Genomic DNA, 11,376 nt, shown 5'->3' on the forward strand with positions numbered 1-11,376 from the left:
ACTGTAGCAGGTAGGGCATTCCACGGCCTCACTACTCTTTGCGTAAAGAACCTACCTCTGACCTCTGTCCTATATCTATTACCCCTCAGTTTAAAGCTATGTCCCCTCGTGCCAGCCATTTCCATGTGCGGGAGAAGGCTCTCACTATCCACCCTATCCAACCCCACTGATTATTTTGTATGCCTCTATTAAGTCTCCTCTTAACCTTCTTCTCTCCAACGAAAACAACCTCAAGTCCATCAGCCTTTCCTCATAAGATTTTCCCTCCATACCAGGCAACAACCTGGTAAATCTCCTCTGCACCCCGCTCCAAAGCCTCCACGTCCTTCCTATAATGCGGTGACCAGAACTGTACGCAATACTCCAAATGCGGCCGTACCAGAGTTCTGTACAGCTGCAACATGACCTCATGACTCCGGAACTCAATCCCTCTACCAATAAAGGCCAACACTCCATAGGCCTTCTTCACAACCCTATCAACCTGGGTGGCAACTTTCAGGGATCTATGTACATGGACACCTAGATCCCTCTGCTCATCCACACTTCCAAGAACTTTACCATTAGCCAAATATTCCGCATTCCTGTTATTCCTTCCAAAGTGAATCAGCTTACACTTCTCTACATTAAACTCCATTTGCCACCTCTCAGCCCAGCTCTGCAGCTTATCTATATCCCTCTGTAACCTGCTACATCCTTCCACACTATCGACAACACCACCGACTTTAGTATCGTCTGCAAATTTACTCACCCACCCTTCTACGCCTTCCTCTAGGTCATTGATAAAAACGACAAACAGCAACGGCCCCAGAACAGATCCTTGTGGTACTCCACTTGGAACTGAACTCCATTCTGAACATTTCCCATCAACCACCACCCTCTGTCTTCTTTCAGCTCGCCAATTTCTGATCCACATCTCTAAATCACCCTCAATCCCCAGCCTCCGTATTTTCTGCAATAGCCTACCGTGGGGAACCTTATCAAACGCTTTGCTGAAATCCATATACACCCACATCAACTGCTCTACCCTCGTCTACCTGTTCAGTCACCTTCTCAAAGAACTCGATAAGGTTTGTGAGGCATGACCTACCCTTCACAAAGCCATGCTGACTATCCCTGATCATATTATTCCTATCTAGATGATTATAAATCTTGTCTCTTATAATCCCCTCCAAGACTTTACCCACTACAGACGTGAGGCTCACCGGTCTATAGTTGCCGGGGTTGTCTCTGCTCCCCTTTTTGAACAAAGGGACCACATTTGCTATCCTCCAGTCCTCTGGCACTATTCCTGTAGCCAATGATGACATAAAAATCAAAGCCAAAGGTCCAGCAATCTGTTCCCTGGCCTCCCAGAGAAATCCTAGGATAAATCCATCAGGACCCGGGGACTTATCTATTTTCAGCCTGTCCAGAATTGCCAACACCTCTTCCCTACGTACCTCAATGCCATCTATTCTATTAGCCTGGGTCTCAGCATTCTCCTCCACAACATTATCTTTTTCCTGAGTGAATACTGACGAAAAATATTCATTTAGTATCTCGCCTATCTCTTCAGACTCCACACACAACTTCCCATCCCTGTCCTTGACTGGTCCTACTCTTTCCCTAGTCATTCGCTTATTCCTGACATACCTATAGAAAGCTTTTGGGTTTTCCTTGATCCTACCTGCCAAATACTTCTCATGTCCCCTCCTTGGTCGTCTTAGCTCTCTCTTTAGATCCTTCCTCGCTACCTTGTAACTATCCATCGCCCCAAGTGAAACTTCACACCTCATCTTCACATAGGCCTCCTTCTTCCTCTTAAACAAGAGATTCCACGTCTTTGGTAAACTACGGTTCCCTCGCTCGACGCCTTCCCTCCCTGCCTGACCGGTACATACTTATCAAGAACACGCAGTAGCTGATCCTTGAACAAGCTCCACTTATCCAGTGTGCCCAACACTTGCAGCCTACTTCTCCACCTTATCCCCCCCAAGTCACGTCTAATGGCATCATAATTGCCCTTCCCCCAGCTATAACTCTTGCCCTGCGGTGTATACTTATCCCTTTCCATCATTAACGTAAACGTCACCGAATTGTGGTCACTGTCCCCAAAGTGCTCTCCTACCTCCAAATCCAACACCTGGCCTGGTTCATTACCCAAAACCAAATCCAACGTGGCCTCGCCTCTTGTTGGCCTGTCAACATATTGTTTCAGGAAACCCTCCTGCACACACTGTACAAAAAACGACCCATCTAATGTACTCGAACTATATCTTTTCCAGTCAATATTTGGAAAGTTAAAGTCTCCCATAATAACTACCCTGTTACTTTCGCTCTTATCCAAGATCATCCTCGCCATCCTTTCCTCTACATCCCTAGAACTATTTGGAGGGCCTATAGAAGACTCCCAACAGTGTGACCTCTCCTTTCCTGTTTCTAACCTCAGCCCATACTACCTCGGAAGATGAGTCCCCCATCTAGCATCCTCTCCGCCACCGTAATACTGCTCTTGACTAGCAGCGCCACACCTCCCCCTCTTTGCCTCCTTCTCTGAGCTTACTAAAACACCTAAACCCCGGAACCTGCAACATCCATTCCTGTCCCTGCCTCTATCCAAGTCTCCAAAATGGCCACAACATCGAAGTCCCAGGTACCAACCCATGCTGCCAGTTCCCCTACCTTATTTTGTATACTCCTGGCATTGAAGTAGACACACTTCAAAACCACCTACCTGAACACTGGCCCCCTCCTGCGACGTCAAATCTGTGCTCCTGACCTCTATACTCTAATTCTCCCTTACCCCTAAAACTACAATCCAGGTTCCCCATGCCCCTGCTGCATTAGTTTAAACCCCCCCAAAGAGCACTAACAAATCTCCCCCCCAGGATATTTGTGCCCCTCAGGTTCAGATGTAGACCATCCTGTCTGTAGAGGCCCCACCTTCCCCAGAAAGAGCCCCAGTTATCCAGAAATCTGAAACCCTCCCACCTGCACCATCCCTGTAGCCACGTGTTTAATTGCTCTCTCTCCCTATTCCCTCATCTCACTATCACGTGGCACGGGCAACAACCCAGAGATAACAACTCTGTTTGTTCTAGTTCTGAGCTTCCATCCGAGCTCCCTGAAAGCCTGCCTGACATCCTTGTCCCCTTTCCTACCTATGTCGTTAGTGCCAATGTGGATCACGACTTGGGGCTGCTCCCCCTCCCCCCTAAGGACCCGGAAAACACGATCCGAGACATCACGTACCCTTGCACCTGGGAGGCAACATACCAAACGTGAGTCTCTCATGCTCCCACAAAATCTCCTATCTGTGCCCCTGACTATCGAGTCCCCAATTACTAATGCTCTGCTCCTCTCCCCCCTTCCCTTCTGAGCAACAGGGACAGACTCCGTGCCAGAGGCCCGTACCCCATGGCTTACCCCTGGTAAGTCCCCCCCCCCCCCCCCACAAGTATCCAAAGCGTTATACTTGTTTCTCAGGGGCGGAACGACCGCAGGGGATCCCTGCACTGACTGCTTTTTCCCAGTCCCTCTTACAGTTACCCATCTATCTCCAATCTTTGGTGTAACTAATTCGCTGAAGCTGCTATCTATGACCCCCTCTGCCTCCCGAATGATCCAAAGTTCTTCCAACTCCAGCTCCAGTTCCCTAACTTGGTCTTGGAGGAGCTGGAGATGGCAGCACTTCCTGCAGGTAAAATCAGCAGGGACACTAACGGCATCCCTCACCTCAAACATCCGGAAGGAGGAACATTGCACTCCCTTCCCTGCCATCCTTCTAACTTTCTACCAAGATCTGGCTAACAACTAAATTAAATTTTTTAAAAAGTAATAATAATAATAAAATATGGTACTTACCTCACACCAATGGGTTTTATTATTAGGTTAGAGGAGGAGGGCGGGTGGGAGACACTACACGTGTAGTGTCTCGGGTTTTCTCTCCACCAGAATTTATTGGTGAGGGTCTTCCCAGAAGTCCGCGGGTCGAACTTCCTGTTCCCGCCTTAAACACTAAAATTTTTTTTTAAAAACAGCAAAGAGGGACCGAAAACGGGACCAGGTAAGTGTTTACCGCTGAAATTGACTAGCCTGCTCCTGTGAAGGTCTCCCAGAAATCACTAGCGCACCGCTCCCGCTGAAATCGACTGGCCTGCTCCTGCAAAGACAAGTGTTTTTAAAGGAGAGACTTACCTCCCAGAAATCACTTCCGCACTGCTCCCGCTGAAATTGACTAACCTGCTCCGCTCCCGCTGAAACCGACTGGCCTGCTCCTGCAAAGACAAGTGTTTTTAAAGGAGAGACTTACCTCCCAGAAATCACTGCCGCACTGCTCTAGCTGAAATTGACTAACCTGCTCCGCTCCCGCTGAAATCGACTGGCCTGCTCCTGCAAAGACAAGTGTTTTTAAAGGAGAGACTTACCTCCCAGAAATCACTTCCGCACTGCTCCCGCTGAAATTGACTAACCTGCTCCGCTCCCGCTGAAATCGACTGGCCTGCTCCTGCAAAGACAAGTGTTTTTAAAGGAGAGACTTGCCTCCCAGAAATCACTTCCGCACTGCTCCCGCTGAAATTGACTAACCTGCTCCGCTCCCGCTGAAACCGACTGGCCTGCTCCTGCAAAGACAAGTGTTTTTAAAGGAGAGACTTACCTCCCAGAAATCACTGCCGCACTGCTCCCGCTGAAATTGACTAACCTGCTCCGCTCCCGCTGAAATCGACTGGCCTGCTCCTGCAAAGACAAGTGTTTTTAAAGGAGAGACTTACCTCCCAGAAATCACTTCCGCACTGCTCCCGCTGAAATTGACTAACCTTCTCCGCTCCCGCTGAAATCGACTGGCCTGCTCCTGCAAAGACAAGTGTTTTTAAAGGAGAGACTTACCTCCCAGAAATCACTTCCGCACTGCTCCCGCTGAAATTGACTAACCTGCTCCGCTCCCGCTGAAATCAACTGGCCTGCTCCTGCAAAGACAAGTGTTTTTAAAGGAGAGACTTACCTCCCAGAAATCACTTCCGCACTGCTCCCGCTGAAATTGACTAACCTGCTCCGCTCCCGCTGAAATCAACTGGCCTGCTCCTGCAAAGACAAGTGTTTTTAAAGGAGAGACTTACCTCCCAGAAATCACATCCGCACTGCTCCCGCTGAAATTGACTAACCTGCTCCGCTCCCGCTGAAATCGACTGGCCTGCTCCTGCAAAGACAAGTGTTTTTAAAGGAGAGACTTACCTCCCAGAAATCACTTCCGCACTGCTCCCGCTGAAATTGACTAACCTGCTCCGCTCCCGCTGAAATCGACTGGCCTGCTCCTGCAAAGACAAGTGTTTTTAAAGGAGAGACTTACCTCCCAGAAATCACTTCCGCACTGCTCCCGCTGAAATTGACTAACCTGCTCCGCTCCCGCTGAAATCGACTGGCCTGCTCCTGCAAAGACAAGTGTTTTTAAAGGAGAGACTTACCTCCCAGAAATCACTTCCGCACTGCTCCCGCTTGAATTGACTAACCTGCTCCGCTCCCGCTGAAATCGACTGGCCTGCTCCTGCAAAGACAAGTGTTTTTAAAGGAGAGACTTACCTCCCAGAAATCACTTCCGCACTGCTCCCGCTGAAATTGACTAACCTGCTCCGCTCCCGCTGAAATCGACTGGCCTGCTCCTGCAAAGACAAGTGTTTTTAAAGGAGAGACTTACCTCCCAGAAATCACTTCCGCACTGCTCCCGCTGAAATTGACTAACCTGCTCCGCTCCCGCTGAAATCAACTGGCCTGCTCCTGCAAAGACAAGCGTTTTTAAGGGAGAGACTTACCTCCCAGAAATCACTTCCGCACTGCTCCCGCTGAAATTGACTAACCTGCTCCGCTCCCGCTGAAATCGACTGGCCTGCTCCTGCAAAGACAAGTGTTTTTAAAGGAGAGACTTACCTCCCAGAAATCACTTCCGCACTGCTCCCGCTAAAATTGACTAACCTGCTCCACTCCCTCTGAAATCAACTGGCCTGCTCCTGCAAAGACAAGTGTTTTTAAAGGAGAGACTTAACTCCCAGAAATCACTTCCGCACTGCTCCCGCTGAAATTGACTAACCTGCTCCGCTCCCGCTGTAATCGACTGGCCTGCTCCTGCAAAGGCAAGTGTTTTTAAAGGAGAGACTTACCTCCCAGAAATCACTTCCGCACTGCTCCCGCTGAAATTGACTAACCTGCTCCGCTCCCGCTGAAATCGACTCAATCGGGTTGAAATGAAATGAAATGAAAATCGCCTATTGTCACAAGTAGGCTTCAAATGAAGTTACTGTGAAAAGCCCCTAGTCGCCAGATTCGGGGAGGCTGGTACGGGTTCACCCGGATGTGGCAACCATTCGTCGATGACTTTGCGGGAAATTAATCGTCAGCAGACGGGGGGGGGGGGGGGGTAGTTTAGATTAGAGTAGGGGGTCAATAAGGGAGGGACCTGTACGAGAGGTAAATGGCTTTTGCACTATGTTTATGGTTTCATGTATATTGTTTATTTTGTTGTTGTTTCTCTACCAAAAATACCTCAATAAAATGTTTATTTTTTTAAAAATATGTTATTGAATTAGATTCATCCTGCCCACCTGTACATTATCTCACACATCTGGTTCAAACAAAGGTTCATGCATGGACTTTAAAGATTCTCCAGCTCTCTGTTCACCTGCATCCACCTTGTGGATATTTTCTAACTGATTCTGGACTGTCTTCAGCTTAATTTGCCCTTTCTGAACCTCTTAAGAAATACTATTGAGGATAAAATTATAATCCAATCCCCAGTTTATCTCACCCCAGCCCACCTGTTTTCTCTGTCAGACTATCAGTCATTCCCTTAATACGTCAATGCCATTGTATGCTCCTGACTTCCAGGAGCTTCTCATTCACGTTTAAGTGAGACTGATGCTCCTCAAGCCGATGATCTCGAGCATTGTGATCCTTCTCCAAACACCACTTGTAACATTTAGATTGGGCAGTCGGAAATTAACGCAAAGGGATTGGAGCTCAGAAGTCATTTTAAAGTAGTTTATTGAGAAGCAAGATTTTAAATATGATGCAGAAGTTAAACGGACAGAAAATCACACGGTCCGTAACAAGTGAGAACGGTTTACTGGTCCCGGAGGACAAATGCCGAGGACGCAGTGAGAGTTGGTCTCCATAGCTGGTGGCGGCAGTCTCCTCTGAACAGTTAACTGGTGTGAGCCAGAGTGTGGGCGTTGGGCTGAAGCCAGTCAAAATCTCTTTTCTCTCGAGAGTGTGTTTTAACCTTTACACAGTTGATTTCCGTATGGGTCAGGAGATCTGATTGTACCAGGGTTAGAAATATCAGGGCCTGCGCTAGAGACATGTCCTTGGTAGGGATAACAGGCCTGTCCTGTGTTTGTCAGCCAGCAAGCTGCTATGGAAGATTTCTTCAAGACAGAAAGGAGAGTGAGCTATTTCTCTAATATTCGATACATTTCTGTTGATGATATAAGGTTATTAGACAGTGATTTCTGACAGTACATTACTTGGATTGAATTTGTCTCCATTCCCATGCCAAGGAGATTTCTGTGCCAGGCCGAAGGGGTAACATTTGGGAACTCTCGATTCTCCAATTCCCATTCCCCTTCTTTCTTTTTTTTCCTAAATTGTTTATGAATTTAGAGTACCCAATTCATTTTTTCCAATTAAGGGGAATTTAGCGTGGCCAATCCACCTATCCTGCACATCTTTGGGTTGTGAACCAATGGGGCGAAACCTACGCAAACACGGGGAAAATGTGCAAACTCCACACGGACAGTGATCCACACGGGATCGAACCTGGGACCTCGGCGCGGTGAGGCAGCAGTGCTACCCACTGCGCCACCATGCTAATTCCCCTTCTTTCTGCTGGTGTCACTGCGTGTGATGTGCAAGTCAGTTAGAATTGTCAGCAAATTAATCAGCACTTGTTAATTGGAGATGATAATCAGTGGAGCCTCTCAGGCACTGCATTGTAGAGGCCATGTCAAAGATCAATTTCGGATTGAAGTAAAAGTTCAGAATCTTGTTGAAAACTAGTTTCTGATGAGAGTTCCTAGATTTTGGGGAAAGATCACAGACAGCGGTCCTTTTTTTTTTAAAATAAATATTTTATTGAAAATTTTTGGTCAACCAACACAGTACATTGTGCATCCTTTACACAATATTATAACAACACAAATAACAATGACCTATTTTATAGACAAACAAAAAAAAAAATGAATAAATAATAAATAACAAAAATGAAAACTAACCCTAATTGGCAACTGCCTTATCACAAGTAACACTCTCCAAAAATATAATTTAACAGTCCAATATCTAATTATCTGTAGCAACGACCTATACATATTATACAGTATATATTAACAACCCTGAGAGTCCTTCTGGTTCCTCCCCCCCCCCCCCCCCCCCCCCTCCGATCCTGGGCTGCTGCTGCTGCCTTCTTTTTTCCATTCCATCTATCTTTCTGCGAGGTATTCGACGAACGGTTGCCACCGCCTGGTGAACCCTTGAGCCGACCCCCTTAGAACGAACTTAATCCGCTCTAGCTTTATAAACCCTGCCATGTCATTTATCCAGGTCTCCACCCCCGGGGGCTTGGCTTCTTTCCACATTAACAATATCCTGCGCTGGGCTACTAGGGACGCAAAGGCCAAAACATCGGCCTCTCTCGCCTCCTGCACTCCCGGCTCTTGTGCAACCCCAAATATAGCCAACCCCCAGCTTGGTTCGACCCGGACCCCCCACTACTTTTGAAAGCACCTTTGTCACCCCCATCCAAAACCCCTGTAGTGCCCGGCATGACCAAAACATATGGGTATGATTCGCTGGGCTTCTCGAGCACCTCGCACACCTATCCTCCACCCCAAAAAATTTACTGAGACGTGCTCCAGTCATATGCGCCCTGTGTAATACCTTAAACTGAACCAGGCTTAGCCTGGCACACGAGGACGACGAGTTTACCCTGCTTAGGGCATCTGCCCACAGCCCCTCCTCGATCTCCTCCCCCAGCTCTTCTTCCCATTTCCCTTTTAGTTCATCTACCATAGTCTCCCCTTCGTCCCTCATTTCCCTATATATATCTGACACCTTACCATCCCCCACCCATGTCTGAGATCACTCTGTCCTGCACCTCTTGTGTCGGGAGCTGCGGGAATTCCCTCACCTGTTGCCTCGCAAAAGCCCTCAGTTGCATATACCTGAATGCATTCCCTTGGGGCAACCCATATTTCTCGGTCAGCGCTCCCAGACTCGCAAACTTCCCATCCACAAACAGATCTTTCAGTTGCGTTATTCCTGCTCTTTGCCACATTCCATATCCCCCATCCATTCCCCCCGGGGCAAACCTATGGTTGTTTCTTATCGGGGACCCCCCCAAGGCTCCAGTCTTTCCCCTATGCCGTCTCCACTGTCCCCAAATCTTCAGTGTAGCCACCACCACCGGGCTGGGGTGTAGTTCCTCGGTGAGAACGGCAATGGGGCTGTCACCATAGCCTGTAGGCGAGTCCCCCTACAGGACGCCCTCTCCAATCTCTTCCACGCTGCTCCCTTCTCCTCTCCCATCCACTTACTCACCATTGAAATATTAGCGGCCCAATAATACTCACTTAGGCTCGGTAGTGCCAGCCCCCCCCCTATCCCTGCTACACTGTAAGAATCTCTTCCTCACTCTCGGGGTCTTCCCGGCCCACACACAACCCATGATGCTCTTTTCAATCCTTTTAAAAAAAGCCTTCGTGATCACCACCGGGAGGCACTGAAACACAGAGGAATCTCGGGAGGACCACCATCTTAACCGCCTGCACCCTCCCTGCCAGTGACAGGGATACCATATCCCATTTCTTGAAATCCTCCTCCATTTGTTCCACCAACCGCGTTAAATTTAACCTATGCAATGTGCCCCAATTCTTGGCTATCTGGATCCCCAGGTAACGAAAGTCCCTTGTTACCTTCCTCAACGGTAGGTCCTCTATTTCTCTACTCTGCTCCCCTGAATGCACCACAAACAACTCACTTTTCCCCATGTTCAATTTATACCCTGAAAAATCCCCAAACTCCCCAAGTATCTGCATTATTTCTGGCATCCCCTCCGCCGGGTCTGCCACGTATAGTAGCAAATCGTCCACATACAAAGATACCCGGTGTTCTTCTCCTCCTCTAAGTACTCCCCTCCACTTCTTGGAACCCCTCAACGCTATCGCCAGGGGCTCAATCGCCAGTGCAAACAATAATGGGGACAGAGGGCATCCCTGCCTTGTCCCTCTATGGAGCCGAAAATATGCAGATCCCCGTCCATTCGTGACCACGCTCGCCATCGGGGCCCTATACAACAGCTGCACCCATCTAACATACCCCTCTCCAAAACCAAATCTCAACACCTCCCACAAATAATCCCACTCCACTCTATCAAATGCTTTCTCGGCATCCATCGCCACTACTATCTCCGTTTCCCCCTCTGGTGGGGCCATCATCATTACCCCTAACAGCCTCCGTATATTCGTGTTCAGCTGTCTCCCCTTCACAAACCCAGTTTGGTCCTCGTGGACCACCCCCGGGACACATTCCTCTATTCTCATTGCCATTACCTTGGCCAGGATCTTGGCATCTACATTTAGGAGGGAAATAGGTCTATAGGACCCGCATTGTAGCGGGTCCTTTTCCTTCTTTAAGAGAAGCGATATCGTTGCTTCAGACATAGTCGGGGGCAGTTGTCCCCTTTCCTTTGCCTCATTAAAGGTCCTCGTCAATACCGGGGTGAGCAAGTCTATATTTTCTATAGAATTCGACTGGGAATCCATCCGGTCCCGGGGCCTTTCCCGCCTGCATGCTCCTAATTCCTTTCACCACTTCTTCTACCTCGATCTGTGCTCCCAGTCCCACCCTTTCCTGCTCTTCCACCTTGGGAAATTCCAGCCGATCCAAGAAGCCCATCATTCTCTCCCTCCCATCCGGGGGTTGAGCTTCATATAATTTTTTATAAAATGTCTTGAACACTCCATTCACTCTCTCCGCTCCCCGCTCCATCTCTCCTTCCTCATCCCTCACTCCCCCTATTTCCCTCGCTGCTCCCCTTTTCCTCAATTGGTGTGCCAGCAACCTGCTCGCCTTCTCCCCATATTCGTACTGTAACAGACAGCGGTTCTTAACGGGTCACTGCAACCCGAGAACGCAATTAGCTATAGATCCAGAATATTAAACTCCAGCCCAGTTACAGGGATTGTTAACGTCAGCAGAAATAAACCCCAACTGTCAGAATGAACATGGTACAGTCCTGGATGTAATTAACCACACCAACAGCAGAATCCAATCCCTGCAGTCACTTCTGAACTCGTCTGTGTGTCAGCAGGCGGGATGACTGAGTGAATCCCTTCCCACACTCAAAGCAGTTGA

Source organism: Scyliorhinus torazame, chromosome 5 (genome assembly GCF_047496885.1).
Source record: "Scyliorhinus torazame isolate Kashiwa2021f chromosome 5, sScyTor2.1, whole genome shotgun sequence".
NCBI classification, from domain to species: Eukaryota; Metazoa; Chordata; class Chondrichthyes; order Carcharhiniformes; family Scyliorhinidae; genus Scyliorhinus; species Scyliorhinus torazame.